At 39.4% G+C, this 25,004-nt stretch overlaps 1 protein-coding gene and 1 pseudogene across 1 annotated transcript in view; one reads left to right on the top strand and one right to left on the bottom strand.

Moving 5' to 3' along the window:
• The window catches only part of LOC105742285, a 50,932-nt pseudogene extending 26,362 nt beyond the window's left edge, over positions 1-24,570 (bottom strand).
• Ctnna3 (catenin alpha 3) overlaps positions 1-25,004 on the top strand; it is a 1,779,311-nt gene that overhangs the window by 1,221,432 nt on the left and 532,875 nt on the right. The window lies entirely within an intron of this gene.

The raw sequence follows: 25,004 nt of genomic DNA, 5'->3' as shown, positions 1-25,004 counted from the left end.
GGGAGTATATATTAGCCGAGGGCTGGAGGGTAGAGGAAGAAGAAGCTTGCTGTAAGGGGCCTGAATAAACCGCTGAAGGAAGAGCTGTGTGTTGCGTCTTCCTTGCTGGCGAGGTCGTGCTCAATAAATATCAAATGCCTTAGACATAACATGGACCTGCTATTTTCAAAAAACTATGAATATTCTAAACTTTAAACTGATATGGAATGTGAAAAAAAATTACACATTTTTATACAGAAGTTTAGAAGTCAAACCATATAAAACAATATAGCAGGACAATCCTATGACTTTTTTTTTCTTGTCTCTGATTTTCTTCTATTACTTTTCTAAACAAACATTTACATTAAAGAGAGTATAGCCATAATTGATATGACATTAGAAGTGGTACATATTTAGAAGACCAAAATGATAGGTATTTCAAGCATGGTTTTGGTATTATACATTGATATCCTCAGCATAGTTGCTTAGTTCACAGATATCAGCATATGAAGTTAGTCAGGGTGAGAATTCTAACCATTAACTGCTATTTTCAAAAACCTGATGGAAATTTTTAGAACCGTTTCCTTAACCATCTTGTTTATATAAATGTATGGTTTTGCCCCTGCCATATGTCCTAACTTTTCTACTTTCTCTCCCTTTATTATTTAATCCCTAAGTTCTCCCTTTCCATTTAACTATGTTTGTCTTTCAGTTTTTATTTCTTCTTTTGAGTTCTTACACTAGGAATACAATATGATATGTACATCTGTGGGTATTTACATCTTATTTCACTTATAAATATATATTCCATTTGCACCCACTTGTTGTACAGAGCTATCTCTCTGGCCCCTTTAATTCATTTTGACTTTAGTTAAGTGCATGATGATAGACCTGGGTCAAGTTTTAGTTTTTCACATGTAGAGAGCCAGTTTTTCCATCAACATTTGTTAAAGAGGCTATCTTTCTTTCAGTAAGCATGTTTGACCCCTTTGTCAAGGATAAGATGACTGAGTGTGTTTGTAGTTGCACCTGCATCTTCTAATCTATTCCATTTATCTTCAGGTCTTTTTTCCAGATACCATGCTGATTTTATCATAGTAGCTTTGTAGTATGATTTTAAATCAGGAATTGTAATGTCTCCTGCCTTTTCTTTGTTGCCCAGGATTGCCTTTGCTATTCTAGGTTATTTCTGGTTCCAAATAAATTTTAGGAATGATTTCTCTATGTCTGTGAGGTATGTTGGTGTTATTTTGGTAGGGATTGCATTAAATCTATATAAAAATTTTGGGAATATAGCCATCTTCACAATGTTGGGTCTTCCTATCCATGAGCAAGGAATATCTTTCCATTTTCTGAAATCCTCTATGATCTCTTTTTTTCAGAGTACTGTAATTTTCATTGAATAGATCTTTTACTTCTTTAGTTAGATTAATTACTAAGTATTTCATTTTCCATGGTGCTATTGTAAAAGGTATTGTTTCTCTAATTTCTCTGTCAATGTGTTTGTTATCTGTGTAGAGGAATGCTATTGACTTATGGGTATTGACTTTGTATCCTGTTACACTGCTGAATTTGTGTATTAATTCTAGTTGATTCTTGGTGGAGATTTTGGTTCTTTCTAGTACAGTATCGTGTCATCTGCAAATAATGATATTTTAACTTCTTTAACTATTCTTATTGTTTATTTCTCTGTCTTCTCTAATGGCTCTAGCTAATGATTCCAGAACTATATTGAATAAGAATGGTGATAGAGGATATCCTTGACTTATACCAGATCTGAGAGTAAAAGGTTTCAGTTTTTCCCCATTTAGAATTATGTTAGCCATTGGTTTGCCATAGATAGCTTTTATCAGATTGAAGTAGAGGCCATCTATTCCAATTTTATGTATGACCTTGAACATGAATGAGTGTTGAACTTTGTCAAAAACCTTTTCTGCATCAATTGAGATGATCATGTGGTTTTTGGACTTGGCTCTATTGATGTAGTGTATTACATTTATAGATTTGTGCATGTTGAACCATCCTTGCATCCCTGGGATGAATCCTACTGGGTCATGGTATATAATCTTAATGATTTTCTGTATTCTATTTGTGAGGATTTTATTGAAGATTTTTGCATCTATGTTCTTGAGGGAGATTGACTTGTAGTTCTCTTTTTTTAGTTGCATCTTTCTATGTTTTGGTATCAGGATGATACTTTTATCCAGGAATGATTTTGGGGGGATTGCTTCCTTTTCCATTTCATTGAAGAGTTTAAGGAGTTTTGAGATTATATCTTCTGTAAATGTCTTGTATACTTCAGTTGTGAATCCATTAGGACCTGGACTTTTCTTGTCAGTAGGGTTTTTTTTTTTTACTACATTTTGAATTTCACTGGCTGCTATTGGGTTAGTGAGAGTTGTTATATCTTCTTGATTTAGTTTTGGTAATTTGTACCTTTCTAGGAATCTGTCAATGTCTTCTGTGCCTTTGATTCTGTAAGAGTAAAGATTCTTAAAGTAGCTATTGATGATATTCTGAATTTCCAGAGGGTCTGAGGTAATTTCACTCTTTTCATTCCTTCTTGCTTGAATTTGAGTTTTTTCTTTCCTCTTTTGATGAGGTTACCTAGGGTCTTATCAATTTTATTTAATCTTTCAAAGAACCAGCTTTTTGATTCCTTAATTCTTTGTATTGCCTTCTTTGTCTCAATTGCATTGATTTATGCTCTGGTCTTTATAATTTCTTCCCATCTTTGGGCCTTGGGTTTGCTTTGCTCTTCTTCTAGATGTTTGAGGTGCAGTATTAGTGTATTTGTTTATTCCCATTCTGTTTTTCTAATGTGTGAGTTCACAGCTATAAATTTTCCTCTAAGAACTACTTTTTTCACTTTCCATACAGTCTGATAATTTGTGCTTGAATTTTCATTGAATTGTAGATATTGTTTAATTTCTTTTTTAATTTCATCTGTAGCCCATTTTTGCTGAAGGAGGGTATTGTTTAATTTCTATGTATTTAATGGAGTTTGTGGTTTCTTTTGTCATTTATTTCCAGTTTCATTGCACTGTGGTCAGATAATATGCATGGGATAATTTTTGTTTCCTTGCATACACTTAAGCATGATCTGTGGACCAGTATGTGATCTATTTTAGAAAATGACCCATGTGTAGCTGGAAAACATGTGTATTCAGCTGTGGTTGAGTGGAACACTCTGTATATGTCCACTAAGTCCCTTTGTTCCAAGTTCTGTTTCAGTTCTGCTTCTTCTTTGCTAATTTTTTGTCTGGTTGACCTATCTTTTTGGGATAAGGGGGTGTTAAGGTCTCCTGTTAAGATTGTGGTAATGGATATCAGATTTTTCATGTCCATTAAGTTTTGTCTTATGTAGTAGAGTTTTCCCATGTTTGGTGTGTGCATATTTATCACTGCTACATCTTCCTCTTTTATTTTTCCCCTAACCAATATATAGTGGCTTTTTTTATTTCATTTGATCATTCTTGGTTTGAAGTTGAGGCTATCTGCAAAAAGGATTGTTACCCCTGCTTTTTTCTGAGTTCCTGGGGCATGTAGTATTGTTTTCCATCCTCTCAACCTGTGATTTTCTTTATGAGTTGAGTGTGTTTTTTTGTATACAACATATTGTTGGATTTTGCTTCCTAATCCACTCTGCCTATTTCTTTGAATTGGTGAATTTAATCCATTTACATTGATGGTTGTAATTGAGATGTGTTGACTTTTGTTTGACATGTTATTTACCTGCTGTTGTATACCCTTTTTCTCTTGTGCTTAATTATTTGACCTATTTGGTGGGTTCTTTCCATTCTCATTTATGGAGTGGTGGCCATTTGGTCCCTCTCTAGATATCTTTCAGTAGTCTGTGTAGGCTTGGGTTTCTCATCATGAAATTATTCAGTTGTTCTTTGTCATGGAAGTATTTTGCTTCTCGATTAAACTTGAAAAAGAGTTTTTCAAGGTAGAGCAGTCTTATCTAGAACTTGTTTTCTTGCAAAACTTGATGTACTTTGCTCCATGCCCTTCTTGATTTGATGGTTTGTGAAGAGAAGTTGGCCATTATTCTGATGGGTTTTCCTTTAGATGTGATCTGTTTCTTTTCTCTAGCAGGTTTTAGTACATTGTTCTTGTGTTGGCTTTCTGGGATCTTGATTATTATATGTCTGGGTGTGTTTTTAATTAGGTTGATGTTATTTGGAGTTCTATATGCTTCAGTTACTGAATGTCAGATTATTATCGCATATTTGAGTAGTTTTCTGCTATTACTTCTGCCCATATTTTTTGTATCATTTTCATTGCTTCTTTTGTCATTGATGCCTATTAGTCTTATGTTGTTCATCTATGTATCATCTTGCAGATGTTGAATTATTTTTTCCTACATGCCAGTTGTTTTAAAGAGATCTTTTCTAACCTTTTTGCTAGCTGCTAAGGTCTGAAAGTCTATCTTCACTTTCATTCTATTGGTTTTACCAGCTTGTGTTTGAGATTTTAATTTCCTGTATATCTCTTTGAATCTGCTTAATGCATTCTATTTCTTTTCTATATTGTTCAGTCAAGGAATCCATCATTTTTCTATTTTCTTCTCCTTTTTATCAGTGTCTTCTTCTTTCTTTTTTAAAAATTTTATTTATTTATGTGTGTGTGTGTGTGTGTGTGTGTGGCCAGCTCAGCCCACCAGGGGGCGGGGCTGGCTGGCATGTGGTGCTGGGGATTGAACCGCGGTCCCTGTGCTTTGCTAAGCTTGTTCTAAGTAGGTGCTTTAGACCACTGAGCCATCTCACCAGCCCTATCAGTGTATTCTTTAGAAGCACTTAGTAATTCTTTCATTATAGTTATCATTTTTTTTTACTTCAAAGATTATTTCTGGTCTGATTTCCTCTATAGTTTTCTGCAATTGTTCCTTTACTTCAGATACTATTAATTAATAGATTTCAGGTGAGTGCTTTTCAATTTCTTCTATGCTAGTGTGTCTCATGCATTTGCTCTGGGTAGGCTTGGGGCCTGGAAATGCATTTTGCTCCTTGTCTTTGTCATTTTATATTGCACTGTTCTCTGACCTTTGGTGTAGAGTTCTGCTGTAGTTATTACCTTAGCACTTACCGAAATGCTTACCAAAGAGAGATTATGTGGTTAAGGCAGTCAGAGTTTTGTATTTATGGAACTATAATTAGGAACTCTAATAATGGATGGTGATATTTAGCTGCTGACAAAATTTTGTAACTAATGGGTTTGTATTTTAGATCATAAGAGCAAACATTATGTCTGTGTAGCTAAGCAGATATTATATTGGGAATTTGTATTTAAATTAGTTCCCCTAAGTTTTATCTGATCACCTCCCCTTGATGTACCTGAGGTCTTCCAGGAAGACTAGTTCTCCCCAGTTACCTGTTGCCCCCTCTCTCAATCAAGAGAGAAAGAGAGTGGATGCTTTCATAGATCTGGGTCTACAAAAGTGTCTCAGGTCCAAATCTACTAAGTTTGAACTCATCCAGATGTGCCTAGCTTGGGTGTGGCTGCTGTGCTTAGCTTCTTCCTGCTGCAGACCATGGAAGTGAACCCACTGTGCCCCTCTGGCAAGATGTTCAGCTCCTGGATTATCTGCATGGGTCTGGCCTATAGCCTCTCTGCAGGGAGTTCTGCCACAGGGCCTCTCTGATGGAAGAGGTTCCCACGAGTGTGCTGATGGTCCCATACACATGCCAGGCCCAGGCTCTGGCTGGAAAGGGATCTGGCGAGCTGGCAGAAAGTCCCACATGCACTCCAGGCCTAGGCTCTGGCTAGAAAGGAATCTTGGGAGACTGGTCACTTTTACCATAACTTGAAGATAAAATTCAGGATGCTGGCTTGAGCAACATATAAAGGTAATTATAATCTCATATATATTGCATGGGACACTAAAATTTTTACAACAATTTTTACACTAAAGTTTAGCGCATATTTATCTGAAGTCTAACTATAAGTAGGAATTCTAGATTTTTATTATGTAATACAACAATACTGACCTAGCGGCATTTGAAGTTCTGGAAGATGCCAGTGAGAGGACCAGCACCACTTTTGAAAGGTTCTCAAGAATTTGGAAAAGGCAGAGCAAGAGACTGCCCAAGCGAGGAGCACCACCATCGCTTTTGGGCTGGGACTTTACAGTGTTCAGAATATGAAGCCAAATTAAAGCAGGCTATACAGACTGTGACTCATGCTCCTTCAGATGCATTTCCCAAGCTCTCAATTTATTTCTAAAAATTGTTTTTTACATTTTATTCAACATATAATCAGAGAAACATGTGTGCCATAGATAAATGATTTATAACAAGAACAGCGGGAGAAAAAAAATACCAAAAGTAGGATCACAGGAACATTAATTATTATCATTATCAGTCAGAGACTGAGAAAAGAAAAGGAAGAAAGGAAGATAAAAAGAAAGGTTCCCTACATGGATCTGTGTAAAGCGAGATTAAATATGTATATTAGCTAGCTATCCATTAAAATTATAAAAGAGCTGAGATGATTGTCTTAAAAGCTTCAGTCCACAGAATTGCTGGGGGGACAGTATGCAGTGGTGGTTGTACCTGGCAGCATTTCAGATGCCCCTGCTGGGAGTTCCAGTCTGCCAGGCATGAGGGCACCAGTGGAGGAAGGAGCAAGGCACAAAAGGAGAGTGTGTCAGGATCTGGGATGACCAGGGGACACAAGGTATGGCAGGATCTGGGATGACCAGGGGGCACAGGGTTAGGGGTTAGCGCAGCAGGATGTGGGATGACCAGGGGGCACAGGGACCAAGAGGCCCTACAGTCAGAATCACAGTATTTATCGATTCAGGAAAATGGGGAGCAGATTATCAGATGACCCAAAGGTGGTAATGATTTTAAACTAATGAGACTCTTGCCCTGGAGCATGTTTGGTAGTTTCTTAGGTGGGAGAGGGTGACCCACCTCTAAGGTGATAATGTGAAACATCCAAAGGCTCAAGCCACTAGTCCCAAGCCTCTCTTTATCCCTTAGGGAGGTTCATGCCACTGGCCATGGTGACTCGTGTCTCCCAGCTGCAGAATAAGCTGCTCACTTCAAGAGAGCTGAGAGCCAGGGTGTAAGAGGATCACGGAATCCCATAAGGTTCTGTCCTTCAAGTAGCACCAGGTGACGAGCAAGCACTTAACACCTGAGCCTTTATGGACCTGTCCACAAAGAGCACTTATAATGGGAATCCCAGTTTGTGGGAAGTGATCTGTTGATTTTAAAGAAAATAACTAACCGAATTCTGTATGTAAAGAACAAAATAGCTGAAATCATGATGTCAGGGAAGAGATTACACAGCAAATTTTTATGGCAAAGGAGAAGACTGGGAAAGAGCCCACAAAATACACCGAAGGAAAAATACAAGAAGACAAGAGTGAAAGCGAAAGAAAGAGTAAGCTATTAAAAGTAAAATGAGGAGCATACACACCCTTGCAATCTGTAGGGGAGAAATAAGTAGACAGAAAGAAATAGTGATGGCCATGACTCATCCACATGGCTGACACTGAGAAAGGTTCTACAATCTGAGGTACAGGATCTCAGGATAAATCCTGAGGGGATTTCACTGACTTTATCAGACCCAAAAGCTACAACTCTTGTTGCATAGGTCCTGCTTTACCTTGGTCTTAACCATCCAGCAGAAAAGTATAAAAATGAAGTATAAGAAGTAAAGCCATGCTGTTATGTTGAGCTGTAGGGGACTCAGGTCAACAATTTCTGACATTGCCAGTGAAGCAGAATACCCAAATATTATTATGGACTACTGGACTCTTTTAGAATATTTTGCTGAGTTAACACACCTCTAATATTCAAATAACGAACTAAACAAGAAAAGGGGATACAGATGAATGTCCATTTTGTATCTATGTATTCAAAATGGTTAGAATAGATATATAGTTGCATTCTCTTAATGAATAGAGGGATTTGTTCTAATAGTGTTTGTAAATAGGATATCATGTCCACATCTTGTACAGTAATTAACCACTAGGAATAATGTATGCAATGTGTTAATTATTGAAACTGTCCTATCAATTTGGTTTGACACTGTCTCATTGCTATTTGTTTTTCAATAAAACTATGGGAAAAAAAAGAAGGAAATAGTGAAAAGGAAAGGGAAAATCAATGAAATAGAGAGCCTGTTGATTTTTGAAAAGCCAACAGCTTTTTATTTCGAGAGATCAACAAAGGTTCCAAAGCTCAGAATCTTAAAAAAATTATTTGTTGATGGCTGGCCAAATAGCTCAGTGGATTAAAGCACCTGCAAACAGGTGCAGGAGTTGGGGGTTCGATCCTGGGGCCTGCTGTGCTGGCCCCGCCCCTAGGGCATGCTGAGGTGGCAATTGAGACTGGGCTTGGTGGTGTGCACCTGTAATCCCAGATCTTGGGAGGCTATAAACAGGAGGATCACTATGAGTCCAATCTAGTAGTGAGACCCTGTAGACCCTTCCCTAAAATATTTTTTTAAAAAGATTATTTGTTGACTTTACACACTAAAGAGATATGAAAAGTGTTAATAGAGGAATGTTAAATACTCTTAAAAATGAAAATGTCAACCGATAGTAGTGATCACTGTTGTAACTCAAAAATGAGGCAGGCTTGAAAAGAAGCGCTTTATTTTAGCAGGTACCCTGCAGCAGACACCCCGGCAGGATGCTGAGGTGTGTGCCGGGAGGATGAGGGGAGTGGGTATTTAAGCCAATAAACTACAAAAGCTGACATCAAGGGTTCATCTAGGGGCTACAGTTGAAAAATTACCTGTTTGTAATGAGCAATAACAGGTGCAGTGGTGGGAACATTTTGTAGCTGGGAACGAGGGCAAGAACAGGGCAATGGGCTGGAGCTAGATTCAGGTGTGCACAAAGGACAGCGTGAGAAAGGCCCAACTGCAGGTTCTCAAGTAGAGAACGGGGCACAGTGGAAAGTTACAGCATTTAGATTGGTGCGTACAGAACAAGATGGCGGCACCTATGTCAGGTTATAACAGTTAATAAAGTTACAGTGGAAGCATACAGAGTTACAAAATTGGAATCAATTGCACAGGTTTTAACAATCACCTAATGTTCCTCTTTCTCCTCCTGCTTGAGATGGTGACTGGCTTTGTGGCACATTTTTGTTAATGAAATGTTAAGGTGACACGTGTTACTTCTAGCTAGAAGATTTAAGACCCAGCAGTAATTCATACACTCTTACTCTGCTTCTCTTCGCCAAGATAATTAACAGAATGGGCAAGAATGGTCAGTTGCTCAATCAGCCTGAACTCTAGAATTAAAGGAGATCAAATAGATCAGGCATCGTGGGTGTGAGTGACAGGAAGGAAAACAAAGACAACGACTTGCTGGCAGTAAGGGCACTGCATGTTCACATCACTTGCTCTTTTAGTATAACTAATTATGCGCTGATTGAAACAAAGTAGAACATGGAAGGAGTTGCTCTCATTACTGATCCAAGGCTTGTTATAAAGCTGCAGGAATTAAGATTATTTTATACTGGATTAAATATAAGTAAACAAAATAATGACACAGAAATGTGTCTTTATTATGATGACTGGAAAGGGCAAGACTGGGGAAAGTTCATTATTTTCTGTAAATGACAATGAATTGTTGATTGTGTGCTCATGAATAAATGAAGTTTCAAATCTGCCTCGCAGTTTCTAGGAAAACCGATGTGACTAATGTAGTGATGAAAACATGAAAGGCCAAAGCTGAGCTTTTAGGAGACATTGTAGGAGCAGATCTTCACGAGTGGGGCACATTAAAAATGTCTAACAAGGGGCCAGCCAAATAGCTCAGTGGATTAAAGTACATGCAAACAGGCATAGGGGCTGGGAGTTCCATCCCCAGGCCTACCTTGCCGGCCTACTTACCCTGGGGCACGCTGAGAGGGAAATGAGACCGGGCGTGGTGGCACGCACCTCTAATCCCAGCTCTTGGGAGGTTGTAAACAGGCAGATCATTATGAGTCTGATCTAGTAGTGAGACCCGGAACACCCTGTAGACACTTCCCTAAAATACAAAAAAATACAAAAAGAGAAAAAAATTCTAACAAGGAACAAAAGGTACTAAACATACAAATGACAGTTATTTCACTGTCCTAATACTTCAGGATTGTGCTCATCAGGATGTACCTGTGAGAGAATGGAAGTACGAGACTTCGGCTGGGAAGCCGTTTCCAGAGTAACTGAACACTGCTGAGCACAGTGCAAGAAGACGCTGTGTGCACGCATGAGGGCGACTCTGCGGCGCACCCCCGCCCCCGCCCCCAGAGCTATTGAGATCTGTATAATATAGATAAAGTATATCTTCATGGTTACAGAAAATAATAGCAAAGTGTAATAATGGAAAATGCTTAAAATGTTAATCATAAAAGACAAAAACCCAGGTAAGCTGTAACTATAAAGCCAAAATCCAATTTCTTTTGTGATCAGAAATTCCAAATAAACAACATGAAAGAAACCACATATACTACTTCTGCCATGACAGTAATTTAAAATGACAATATTGAGTTAGAAACCAGATGGAATATTAAGACTATTCATATACTGCAGTAGTGTAAAGTGTTCTGGACACTTTAAAAACAAGTTTGACATTGTCTTCTGAAGTTAAAAGTACATACGCTCCATGACCCGACTAACTCAATCCCAGATAAACACAGAAAAAACGCATGAGTACAGAAGGGAGGACATACATAGGAAATGTTAGTGACAACTTTAGCAATAATTACCTAAACTAGAAACTACCAAAATATTTGAAACAATGTATAATAATTCGTGTCATAGTCACAGAAGGGAAGAAAAACATAGAAATGTGATTTATAGATACAGTGACATATAAAACTTAAGTGGTTGTATTGACTGAAAGATAAAAATATTATTTCATTGCAAAAAATTTTAGAAGCAGAAAATGAAATAACAATGTTCAGAAAGATATGCAATGACAATAAAAACAGGTACATATAGAGAGGGTATATAAATCATAGCAATATTCTTTTTCGTAATGTGGTATTTGTTTATAATAATTTTTGAGGCTAAACACTGTGCTTTATCTGCTTTTTGTTTTGTCTTACTTAACTGTGCAAAGGCTTAAAAGAACATTTTACTTAATAATATTAAAATATTTTAATGGGTCAATAAGAGATTATGAAAGATTCATTTTATTAATATACTGAAGCAACTGCGATGCAGGGAAAAAATAATTTTTTTTGGTGGATCCGGGAATTGAACTCAGGCCCTTGCACTTGCCAGGGAAGCGCTTATTCTACTGAGCCATCTCTCCAGCCTCAGGGAAAATTTTAAGGCCATAAAGTCTATAACATCTTTATTAGATATTTGACATAAAACATATATTGGGGATTCTAGTAACTAATAACCCTAAGTCACAGACATTATACGTATGCCTGATTTCTGTACTTCAATTTTAGAAAATTGATGTAGAAGAGACCCTGGTAAAATTATGGAAAATAATAAGTTGGAAAGAATTTATATGAGAGGAGCATCCATTTTAAAATTTAAAGCCTGAGAGGTCATTAAAATATTTCAAGTTTGTATAACTAGAAAATCTTAGTTTTCAAAGGTATGTTTGCTAAGTATAAAATTCAAAGAGGACAGATCTTTTCTTTCAGTACTTTAATTAGTCTAGTTTCTTACACACTTGGTCCTTTTTTTTCTTTCTAATGTGGAATAAGATGCTATTTAATTTTGTTCTTCCATAGCTAATATTTTTTATGTAAATGCTTTAATGATTTTTTTTCTTTACAATAAGTTTTGGACAATTTCATTTTTGTTTATCTTGGTATGATTTTATTTAAATTTCTTGTGCAAAAAAGTTCATTTTTCTTGGAAATGAGGTATTATAAGGTGAACTAAATTTAGAAATTTTAAATCTTTATTGCCTACTCCTTTCTACTTTGAGAATTCTAATTATATAAGTTTCTTGGTTTTGACACAGTGAACTATTATGACTGATCTGTAAATTCTCTCTTTATGTTTATTTTGGACAATTTTTATTGTTATATTCATTTATGTTTGTAAATAATTTATTCTCAATTTGCAATCTATTAAATTAAAATTTAAAAAAGTAAATAAAGAAATACTCAAAGATAAAAAAATAAAATAAATAAAAATTGATTAAAAAATAAAGCCTGAGAGGAAATAAAATCTAATTTCTTACAGTTACAAAAGTTTTACAAAAGCTAAACACAGGCTTATCCCCTCAGCTTGGAACCTGGAATGAGCTCTTCCTTTATCAGAGTGATCCTGTGTGCGTGTCCAGAGATCCGAAATTAGGCAGCTTTCTGTATTTATTTTGAAGAAGAAAGAAAAGTAAATGTAAAGGTAAAGGCAACGGTACTTGTGCTGCCCGTACGGATTTGCATGGTCTGCGCCCCATGCAGGTCTCTGCTAACAGCTCCCTCTGCGAGGAGGCCCGCAAAGTTTCGGTTTTCTCTCTCCAAGAGACAATCTCCGGGGCGCCTCCGTCAGGGCCAGCAGACCCAGCCTTCAGCATCTCCCTTGCTGCGGATCCCACAGAAAACCATGCAACTTTTTTGAGTTTAATCTACTCAAGCCAGATGTCACTGAAGTGAATTTCCTGTACTAATGAGCTCGTGTATTAAGGGAGCCTGCGCCGACCCTATCTGCCACCCACCCACGCCGCAGCTGGGGTGCTGCCACGCACAGACAGAAATGGGACTGTGCTCACGTGGATACTCCCCTTTGGAGGCCTCGTGCAACTGTCCCGTCGCCCCAGATAGGTGACACTGCCTCGTACGATGTCACTTTCATTGTTGTTACTTGTGGTGATAGGGCTCCTGTTCTGGGGATAGCCAACGAAAGATGGGCAGCCTTCTAAGAGAGAAAGCAGGTTCGTCCAGTTCCTGTGTGAAGAAGCGAAGGAAATGGTTATCAGTGGCAACTGGAAGCATTACAGGTGTGTTACCTGAATGCTTTTGATCCCACAGCCTAGAGCTGTTACATTTGTAACGCTTCTCTGAATGTCCTGGGGATCTTGTTAAAGTGAACCTTCCGTTCTGTAGGTCTGAGCTGAGACTAGAAGCCGCACGGGTGGTGCCGGGACGCGGACGCGGCGCTACGAGAAGCAAGTTAGGAACAGCTCTGGTGGGGGGTACACTGACAATTGTAGCAGTCGCGATAACAATATTAGTTTTAAATATATCATTGTATCTGAACCAAAGTTCTATAACAGAGATAAGAGAGATATAACGCGAAAACAAATAAAACTGACAAATTGGAAAGTCATAAAATTCAGAGCTAGAAAGGATTTTTAAAAACACAAAAGAAAAATAAACTTAGAATATTAAGTGTTTTTAAAAATGCTCTTTTCCCCCAGCTGGACCCTGAGGTGGAATTTCTTTCCTGAGACCCAGTATTGTGCCGGAAGACATTGTCTCGTTGTTAGATCCTCAGCAGCTTTTGTCAGTACACTAGCTGACATCAGCAGGTTTTCTCATTTCCAGTGCTTGATCTCTCCAGCTGATACACAAGTGACCTCTTGGCAATTATTTAAATAGCTCATCAGTCAACTGTCAAGTGCCTGAGTCAACAGATACAGACGCACTTAGGATGAACTGTCAGAAAATCAAGCAACTTGGTCAAGTTGTTTGCAATAATACTCTACAGGAAGAGCTCCTGAAGTTCAAAGTGCAGAGGCCCAAAGCACTAGGCAGACTGACTTCAAACCATGGATTGCTAAGCATATTGGCGCTAGAAACAGCTTCCACAGAAATGGCCAGTATGCGATGGGAAGTCCGGAGGAGCCAACTGCCACACTGTTGCCAGGGCTGCCACTCTGCACATAGGTTTCTGTAGGTTTCTATGTTAAAGACATCACTGATGTCCGTGTCAAAGACTCCATAAATCTCCTCTTTTATGCAAATAAATTCAATGAGGAGAGAGAGGAAAAGGAAACAAGATGTGACGTCCTTAAGTAGCACTCAGTGAGAAGCTGCCTGTGCTGAGGCCGTGAGATCTTTGGGTCTGTTTGTGCTCTTGTGTGGAGAGACTGAAGAAGCTGTGCTCGGTAGTGCTAAGACAACATCTGTGGGGCTGGCTCGCAGCTCAGGGGCACAGCACCGCCTAACTGCCGTGAGGCCCTGCACTGCAGGCCCAACACTCCTTCCCAGAAGCCACTGCCCTCACTGCTGACACCGTCTAGCAGGACGGCAGTGTGCCCCGACTCATAGGACAGTGTGACTGGCATGTTTTGTCCTTCATTTTGGTAGAAGCTTTTAGAGAACCATGGTGGTTTTGGTTGTACTGATATTAACGTATTAAACCTGTTGCTAATTTTAATAATATAATAGAGAATAAATGATTCTTGAAGTACCATGGGTGGAGAAGTGACAGGGCATGGCAAACTTGGCCTAGAGTTTATCTAGCATAAATGTAAATAAACAAAAAAAAAGTCAAATGTTTATAGTATTTTTAAAGTGTAAATCCTGAAATTACCATTGAAAGGGCTTTAAAGGTGATAATTTCAATTCTCTTAAAACACAAATAAGGTTTGTGTTGCTGTCAAAGTATTAGTGAATGTGCTGAGTGTTTCTTCCTGTAAGTTGGTGATTTGGGATATAAATTCCCGTGTTGTTTAAAAATAATGTTAAAGAATTGCGATGTTTGAAAAAAAATGTCTGTGGATACCTTTCGAAAGTTAGCGAGTGAAGTCTAGTGTGGAGCAGGAGTCATGTAGGCACAGCCTTGCCTCTACACTGGTGAAGAGTGAGCCTGCACGTAGTGAGTCCTACACCATGGACACAGCAGCATCTGGCCATGTGATGGGGGTGCAAAGCTGTGCTCTGGGAGCGGAGCAGATCATTTCTGCGAAATAAGCAAATGATCAGGGCTTATTCAGCGCTGATCACTACATGTCCTCATGTACAGTGTTTTGTTTTTATATCTATTTGTCAGACTGAAGAAACCACTAAAGTTATTTGGAAAGTGGAAACAATTTCTATAAATGAAACAAAAGAACCATATATAGTTTCAAGTTTGATGTAAGTCTTTTTTGGAAAAACTGTGCTCAATATAAAATGCTTTTCTAATTTAACCTCAGGCTTCTGCATTTCTGTTTTGAAGTTGATGCAAAGAGTGAATTTATTTTCACTGTGCAAATGTCATGTTAAAAATTTAGCATAAATATAATTCATCCCTACAAACTCAACTGTGTATTAGGAGATGGAGAGGAGGAGGGAGGGAGTTACAGAAAGAAAGTAACTCAGTGGTCAGGAATGCATGCTTACTGCATACATCCAGATTTCACTGTGAGCAACCTACCCTGTCGCAGCTCATCAGATCACCCTCAGGGGCTGTAACCAAGTCCTTGTTAAAGGGCCGAGGGTCTGGAAGAGCCGTTTTATGACCTCCTCCCTGCTACTTTATTCCAGCTATCTCCAGCATTTAATACTAATGACTTCTAGCTTCTTTTTTGAAAATCCTACTAATCTGTGTCTCTGAATATTTCCCTTTAGAGATATGTGTTTATGCCCATGGATTCTTAATATTGTAATTACCTCTTGTGTGTCCCTTCAACGTCTGGGACTCAGTCCGGCCCCTAACTTCAAGCACAGTCTGAACCTGGATATGTTGGGGACTCCAAATGTCTGTTTTTCTGGATTATGTTTTGTTTCTGTGAGGTATTTCTACATAAATTTATTATAGTATTTTAATTTTAATTTCTTTTTTCTTCTTTTCTGTATTTTAGGGAAGGGTCTACAAGGTGTTCAGGGTCTCACTACTAGACCAGACTCATAGTGCCACCTGTTTACAGCCTCCCAAGAGCTAGGATTATAGGCGTGTACCACCACGCCCGGTCTCAATTGCCATCTCAGCTTGCCCTGGGGGCAAGGCTGGCATGGCAGCCCAGGGGATTGAACCTCTGGCCCCTGTGCCTGCTTGCAGGTGCTTTAATCCACGGAGCTATTTGGCAGGCCTAGAACTTATAAACATTAAAGTATGTTTTCCCCTCAAATCAGTCTCTTAAATTTTCCTTACTTCCTATAAAGACAGAGGAAAAAAGATAAACAAAATTATGTAATTATAAGGAAGCAGGCGCTTTAATCCACCGAGCTATTTGGCCAACCCTTAGTTTTAATTTCAACATGTCTGGAACTCAGTTTACACCTTTGTTCACCAAAGTCCTACCTTCTATGTTCTTTCTTCCGATCACTGGAGTCATCAGTTGTGACTTTCAAGCCGCACTCCTGACAGTGGACTTTGGCTTTTCCAAAATTCTCAGCTCTTGTATTCAGCTGATGACAATCCTGTGGGCTCCACACGTGACCGTCCCTTGAGCCTGGCTGCCCGCAGCTGTGGCCTGTGATGACACTGGGTCACTGCAGGCTCCTCCCCCAACACCCTCCACAAGGCCCCCAAGTGAGGCAGGGAAAGTGCATCAGGTTACAGTGTCTGCTGTTTCCAACGCCATTGCCATCACAGCACCTGGACGTGGCCTGCATCGTGGAAAGAATCCAGTTCTTCCTAATCCATTATGGAGAGAGTGACATTAGCTTTTCAAATAGACCCTGCCAGCTGCTAAAAGCCACTGAAGCTTTGTCATCTATATTTCTCTGGAGAGAATTCCCTCCTGTTCATAGTGCAGCATCCTACCACACAGCTAATTTACATAGCCCAGCTCCCAGGAAACAGTAGTACTGTATTCCTGGATTCTATACATAGACTAGTGGATAAGTCTGTAATTAAAATCATGGGCTTATTTATTTTCTACTATACCTACTGTGGCTCAAGCTGCCCAGCAGAAATTCGGTAGCATTTCCTTTGCAGTCTGCACTCCGGTTTATTTGTACAAAGAACACAGGAGGACACCAGCCCCTGTGGATGGCACCCCAGGGTCACACCAGTCCTTCTGTTTTTACATTAGCAAATAAGAGGCTTTTACTGTGGTGCCTTCATGGGGGCCTGGGCACCTTTGAGAGCCTTGGCTAGAGCAGAACCCGGAGCCTGGGTCTGGGCTGGAGTCTGGGCCTTTAGCTAGCAAGGCCTGTGACCCTTGGCAATGCGGGCATGGATACGCTTCCCAAGCCTGGGGTGGGCAATATAGGCAAGTGGAGGGAGCCTGAGGTTTACTCCCTTTGGGATGATCTTGGGCTTGACCTCCTTGGGCTTGATGAGGGCCTTGATAGCCTCGGTGTGTGCACTCATGGCCTTGGCATTGTTTGCTTGCATCTTCTTGAAGCCCTTCTTGTTGTGCTTCTTGGCAAAACGGATGTTCCTAAGGAATTTGTAATCTGCTTCCTTTGGAGATTCATGTCTTTGTGATTGAGGTTTCTTGATGCCACTTCTGTGCCATTTTCAGGACTGATTGTGTGTGGTGTGGTTGTTCGACTTGGCCATACTTCACGGTAAATTGTGGTTGCCAAGCTCCTGGAACCAGAAGAAAAAAAAAAGCTATAGAATACTTTTTGAATAGGAATGTTGGCAAATATTTGATAGGAAAATGTGTTTAGTTTTCTTCTATTTCAAAAATGAAAGAGAATTCAAATTCTGACTTACTGTCTAAAATATCAGAGAATTTATTTTGATTTAATAACAAATTTGTATATTTAAAATATATTTATATTTGAATATTTAAAGTATATTTAAATTTTTAAATCACTCCAATGCCCCTTACTGTACAATAAATGAAGTCTCAGTAAATTACTATAAATTGAAGTTTTCACTTCAATTTATATATATAGCCTGTGAAAACTTCAGTAAGATTTTCTTGTACTGGAAGAATCTAGTTTATCTTTTATTTTTATTCTTCTATTATAGACTTGCAAAAAAATTCTTTTAATCAAAATAGTTTAGATTATAGAATTTTTTCTTACACTAAATGCATGGTAAAATTGTTATAGGATTGTAAATATGTTTTTCAGCTTAGATAATCTTTTTTTTTGTGGTACCAGGGATCGAACTCAGGACCTTGCGCTTGCCAGGCGAGCACTTATTCCCCTGAGCTACCTTCTGGGCCCTAACAATTTCCTGTTTTATTATTTTGACCTTTAGCTGGCCAAATCAAATAATTACAATCTGAGGAACTAAGATGTGACTGTATTCTGAGGGTGACGACTTCATGTGGGAACGGTGCCCTGTGGTCTTTCTCTGGCTCCGCTCCACTCCTGAGCACCCGGAGTGCACACGCAGAGCAGCCCTGGGAATGCAGTCCTTGGAAGATGCTGTTTAGATTGAAATAGATGTTCAAATATTACAGGAAAAAGATTTTTTTTTTCTTTCTTTTTTTTTTCTTTTTTGCAGAACCGGGTATTGAACTTAGACTCTTGCGCTTGCCAGGGAAGCGCTAATTCTACTGAGCTATCTCCCCGGCCTCAGGAAGAAGATTTGATCAATGCCTTCTCTGATCAGTATATACACTAGTAATGTCCCTAGGCTTCTGTCAACATATTTTAGTTAACTGAAATACTAGCCTGAGGTCCTTGTAGTGACCCCGTGGGTCCTTGAGACCTGTGACTAGAATCCTGGCAGGCAGCGAAGGGCTTTGGCTTCTGCCCCTCCCGCACACCCTGAGGCTGTAACAGTATAGTGCTTGCCTTCAGACAGCAGTAGAAGGAGTGAATGGGCACAGATAATTGCTCTAGTGCACGTCGCAGTAAACAGTGAGTTAGAGACTCAAACGAAAGGATCTTTTGTGAGAGCAGATGAAGTCTTTGGTCTAGATTTGGTAAAGCTGATCTTAGCAAATGATGATTGACATGAGGTAGAGCAGCATCCCAGAATACTCTAGGGGAGGAACAGAGAAAGTTAGGAAGGCTGGAGGGATGGAGGAATGGAAGGTATGTGAGTGTCAAGTGTTTCAAGGCTTTAGCCCCCAGCTAAGGAAAGGAGGCTCAGAATGGAACTCGTAATCAGATGCCACGTCAGAGTTGCCAGAATTCCATACTCACAGGGCATCACCCACTTGCGCAGATGGCTTGGAAATTCACCTCACATGTAAGCTTTGGCTACCTGAGTATCATAAACTTAGTTATTTTAATTGCTTCTGCATGCCATGCCACTGGGGCAATCAGACCTCTACATGCCGCACATAACTCATCTTTCTAATCCACAAAGAGCTTTTGTTATATTAACTAAATTTTCAAGATTGTTTGTATCAGTGCCAGTGTTGAATCATCTCTGGGAAAAATTAAATTATATAGATTTATTCCCATTTTTTAAGTAGTGGTTTCACAAATCTTTTGAGGGAGATGTGTACATACCCCAGATAACACATTAAGGGGAATGCTGAAATCTGGAGGAGACCCCACGCAATCCTCTAACTTACACAGCAGGTGTCTGACTCCACCCTGTGCTCACGTCTCTAACTTCTGGGAAAATGAGTGCTGGAGCATGTCAACATGATTGTTTTGTACATGATGATGTGGAAAAGGTAAAGAAACATTAATTTAAAGCTGTGGGTTTCCATTGCATAGATTTACCTGCCTAAAACTGGCTCAATCCTCCTGCTTCCTCTATCTCCTGTGCCTCAGTAGCCACCTGAGGATACTGACAGGACCTTCCTCAGTAGGTTAAAAGTGTGCATCCGAATCAGTTACCTAGAAATGTGTCTGGCACTTGGCAAGCCTCCAATGATGCTGTTCTTATCATTACTCCACTTATGACTGTGCCTTAAAAGTTGAGATGAATAATAATAATTTTTGCATGACAATGTGAATGCACTTCGCTAAATTTTATACTTCTAAATGAAGAATGTAATGGATTTCAAATGTATTTTTTTAAAAATACACATACACACACACACACACAAACACACACCATTTTTAACTTCAAACCAGTCATTGCAATGTTTCTTTCAATAAAGCGCTTGAGGTGTTCAGAGTTATCGACTCATTGCATCATAAATTATTAGAGAATTACTAGAACACAGTATCAAACTTTAGGAACATGAATTCCCATTAGGTCAAGGTGATACTTTTTCCTAGTAACTAGGCGGCTTTGAAAATGGGTGTAATTATAGCATTTACCACATGGTGGTTGTATAAAGATTAGAGGCCTTAATGTGCAGACAGTGGGCAGGACAATTTTCAGGACAAAGTATGAGCTTGAGTGTTAGTATTTATTACTATTCCTATTATGGCTGCAGACTTTTAAACCCAAACCGGATGATTTTTTAAAGCAGTCAACCTGCAGTTGTTATTTTTCCCCTGTGGATCGTTCCCTCAGTTTTGGGGTTTTTGATTCATGCATTCGTTTTCTTTCCTCTTCTTACCTTCCAGGGCTTTATTTTACTTCACACTCTATTCCTGCCCTCTTAGCTTTGAACCATCCACAGTTCCTTTCTACTGACAACTTGGCCTTTCTTCACTTCTATCCTAGCTTGAACTCTGCCAGCCCACTGCGGCGCTGCTTGTACCAGAGGGCTTCTCTCTATGTTTATTTTCAGCTTCAACCTCCATCTCTAATTAAAGATTTCTTAATAAATTATTGCCCAAAATTTTAAGAGAGATTAAAACAGTTTAACCTAAATAAGATTTGGTTACTGATTTCCAGCCAGTCAGCAGACTGAGGTACTCACCTATGACCTGATCAGTTTGGAAGAGAAAGTAATGACAGCAAAACACATTCCTGGTGGCTTTCCTTTCAGTGTGAGCCGAGGACAGAGTAGCTGTTTCTAGAAGGTGTTTTATGAACACAGAAATTTCTATGGTTTGTATCTTTAATAAGAAACAAAGATGAATAAGGCCTCTTGTGAAGAGGCTCCAAGAGCGTACGTGTCTGAATAATCAAGCAGTAGGAAAATTACTGTCTAGTTGGGTGGAAGAGTACCTTGAAAACATAAAGCAGAAAACAATATAGTTTTCTGCGCACTGGTGTGGGATTGGCCTTATAATGTATGTGACTTTTTCAGAAGGCCTTTAGCTGTGAAAACAGCTTCTTCAGATGAACTAGCGTAGCAAAAGGAATGTAGCGAGTGCAGTAAGCCAAACACAATAAAAAGAGTGAAATCACGCAGACGTGAGGATGCAGACTATAGTCAGGGAGCAGATGTGAAGATTTTACGGATGGAGTACAAGCTGCCATGGAGAGGGTCGTTAGCAGAGTGATCTGCTGAAGGTAAGGGCCAACCACAGAGATTTCTGTGAAAAGGAATTTGGATTTTGTCTTTACTCACTAAGCTCGCACCAGAAGTTATTGGTGAGAATGAGGAGGTGTGGTTTCTTCTGCCATAGGGAAACAAATGGGCTTGTAGGGAGGAGAACCCTGGAGCAGAGCAACCGGAAGAAGCCACAGTGTTGTGGGAGCCATCAAGATACAAATAAAAGGCAGAATTTGAGAAGACTTGGAAGCATGATTTGACCACATAGCTAACTGACAAGGTGCGGGGTGACTCTACTGTGTTCTCATCTCAACTATGATCTAAAGAAAAAGTCCCAGAAAGCAAGATAATTCATCTAAAAATCTTCAGTTATGCTTGACAAAAGTTTAACAATGATAATTTTTTCTCTAGTTGTATAGCTGAAGAGCTAGAAGTATGACATCTGGATGAAGATTTCTTCTGCCTTAGAAAGCAGTAGTGCACCTTGTGGGTTGGGTCCACTTTATATTTAAGCTGAACATCAGGAGGGTCCAATAGGACAGTGTTTTAATGCAGTGCAGGTTGAACTAGGTAAACTGGATCAGCAGTGAAACTGAGCATGTCCATGTAAAATATAGGCTGTCTTGCAACCAGGAGCTCACATCCCCTGAGCGTTCTGCACCAGCACTTTACAGGCCCACCGGGCTGCAGAGGCGGAATGCCAGCCTCGCCACGTGTGCACACGGTTGTCCATTTGCAGGAGCAATGAAACACCAGAGACCAGAGATTCTGCAATGAGCACAGAGGTACACTGTGAGTTAATAGGTTAATAAAACTCCAAAACTGAATTCAAGGAACACTGCACAGTAGTTATTTCTAAACTTAGTGTATATTTTCCTTAAAATTTAAGATGCTCCTCTTTCATAAAAAAGAAATAAAAGAGAGAATATTAACATAATATTTTTAGCTAACTAATTCCTCCCGTCCTTCATTTCCAATAATATCTCGAAAGCCATGTAGGTAAGGTACAGTCCTTGGGTTGCTGAGTAGAGAAGATGCCCAAATTTGCCAGCAAATTTGGTGAAGTCTGAATAGGGCCATTTCCAAAGAATTCTAGTGACTCCATTTTCCAAATTCAAAACTCTCATCTTCAGTCCTCATGACTGTTGACTCTCCTGTAGTACTTGGCCTTTGAAAAGATTTTCAGATTCTGACTTTGAAGACCTTAATTATTATACTGCTTCCTCTTACACTTATGATTATTGATCAGCTCCCCTAGATCTTTTCTCCAAAGGTATTTTTCTGTCTCCTTCAGTGTTCACTTTTGTCTTTGGTTTCCTTGCAGGTCTGTTACTGTCTCCTCTCACTCCATTCTCCAGGAGGTGGCCTGGGCTCTCTCTCACTCCTACTTCTGGGCACATGTCCCACCAGTGTCATTTCCAAAGAAGATAGGCTCACTATTCTGTACTTTCTACTCTTCGGGACAGCCCTCATTGTGAAGGGAGCAGCTTTCCCTTGTGTCTGAGGCCCCGTGAGATGGCCTCACCTTAGAGATCTAGCACTGCCCTCCACAAAAGTTCTGAGTGCGAAGGACTCCAGGGCTGGAAGGGCAGAAACCCTCAGAGAAGAAAGTCCTGCCCCAGGCAAACCCAGTCCTCAGCTCCTAGGGTATAGCCCAGGACTGTCCTGACCAGGCCTCCAGCTGGTCCTCAGGCAGCACCATCAGCACCACTGGTTTCTTGCAGTTGCCCATGTTTGGTCTGATTTCTTTACTAGAATGTAGGCAGTTGTAAGCTAGAAACCATGAGCACATCTTCATACAGCTGCATAGCATCTATTTGCCTGAAGATCCAAACAGAAAAATGTGAATGAATAGAACTTTAACAGAATATACATCTCTGTTTTACACTTCATATTTTATATGGAAAGCAAAGAATTACTTCCAAGTCAACCTTTGCAATAGAACAGTTGACATCTAACATCTGTCATCAGCTGTGTCCTCGGAAACAATTCCACACGTTGCCCTCCACTACCCTCACTCTAGCTTGCTCACTTGGCCTCTCTAAAGATACTGCAACCAGGCTGGGATGGCCGTTATGGTAATCAGTGTGGAGATTCCTCAGAAAGCTAGGACTGGGGCTCCTAGTCAGGCCAGCTCATCCCCTCCTCGGTATTTTTCCAAAAGAACTGAACACATCATAACACAGTGACACATGTGCATCCATGTTTATAACAGCACAATTTGTCATAGCTAAATCTTGGAGACAAATGCCCATCAACTGAGAAATGGATAAAAAAAATGTGGTATTTTTACACAATGGAGCATTACTCAGTTATAAAAAAAAAGATAAATTCAAGTCTTCTGTAGATAAATGGATGCAACTGGAGACTGGATTAGGAAGTGAAATAAATCAGACCCACAAGTACAAACATGGTGTTGTCTCACTGGTGTGAGAACCTGAATGAGAAATTAAAATCTGAAGGTACAATACATACTGTGAAAGGGAAGGAATTTGTTCAATGGGAAGGAAAAACTAGGATGAAAAAAGGACAAAAGAAAGAAGGGAAAAGATCTATTTATGTGTGTATATATAATGTATATTTTATATATATATGTATATTTTTTTCAGGATAATTTGGATAATTGTACTGTTGATTACTACTAGTGTTTGAAAGGACAAATTAATGTTTAATTTTTTTATTTCTAGTTTTTTCTTTTTAATTTCTTATAACTGGTTATTTTTGTTTTATTTTATTTAGTTTTATCCAACTTTGCACATTTATATCTGGTAACTGAAACAACTAATTTGAAGATAACATCATACAATATAGCAACCATTGTTGAATTCCTATTACTTTATTTAGTGAAATTTTCTGTCATTTCTAATGATTCTTTATTTTAAAAAAACATCTTGTATTCCTTAAAAAAATTAAAAAGACTTAAGAAAGATAGTATAACCATTTCCGCTTTACTTTTGGAAAAATAATTCATCATTTTTCTTTGGAGAGCACCTTCATTTATTCTGAGTACACAAAAAACATACTAGGAAATCTGATCCTAAAAAGCAAAGCACAGCAAAGCACAGCAAGGCCACCTGAAAGGCCGCAACCCGGTAAGCACCTCTAATCATTGTTTACAGCATGTATGCACATAGTCTGTACAAAGAAGCAGCATTTTTGGAAGTATTTTGTGATCCACTATTCACTTTTGGTTTTTGTCCTGAAGTATCACATACTGCAGATTTGCTAATGGCTGAAAGCTATTTCAGGCAATAACCTTAAAGCTACCTCTGTCTGCCATTAGTTACTTGAAAACCCTGAGAAACCCCTTCCATTGCCTCTGCCGTCGCAGTTTAGTTTCCCTTAGTCCTACAGCCTTGGCAAACCATCTCTATGTCCTCTGGGAAATTAGTAGCTCTGCGCAAACTGCCGCAACGTCAGCGTGACTCACCAGTGCTTCCGCATAAGGCCACCGACCGGAGCAGGACGGTCCAGGTCTCCTGCCGCACCTTTTGTCCAGCCAGGTTCCAGGGGAAGCCGGTTCTCATTCTCGCAGATGCTCCTGTTTCTGTACTTTCTTAAATCTCTCAACAGCTCTGTCCCAAGACTCTTTCTCACCAATGATCTTGTTCAAGCACGTGCTTCAATGCAAGGCCTTCCTGAAAGTATAAGTCTGCTCCCTTCCCACCATTGTAGCTTTTAGCCTTCTTTGTACTCTGCAATTCATCCTTAGTTTCTCACATCCATGTCATCAGCTATATATTCCCCCTACTAGACTTGATAATTGCCTTTCTCCCTGTCTGGAATATCAACTCCAGGAAGGCAGTGATATTTATTTGTGTCTTATTCATTGCCAGATTCCAAAAATCTATGGGCATGGCCTGCGTTCCTGTAATCCCAGCACTTGGGAGGCTGCAAACAGGAGGATCACTATGAAATCGATCTGTGTAATGAGACCTTGTGGTATTTTAAATAAATTTTT

Source organism: Octodon degus, unplaced genomic scaffold, assembly GCF_000260255.1.
Source record: "Octodon degus isolate 3935 unplaced genomic scaffold, OctDeg1.0 scaffold00046, whole genome shotgun sequence".
In the NCBI taxonomy this organism is placed as follows: Eukaryota; Metazoa; Chordata; class Mammalia; order Rodentia; family Octodontidae; genus Octodon; species Octodon degus.
The sequence above is the reverse complement of the archived record's forward strand: the minus strand, read 5'-3'. Positions and strand labels throughout refer to the sequence as shown.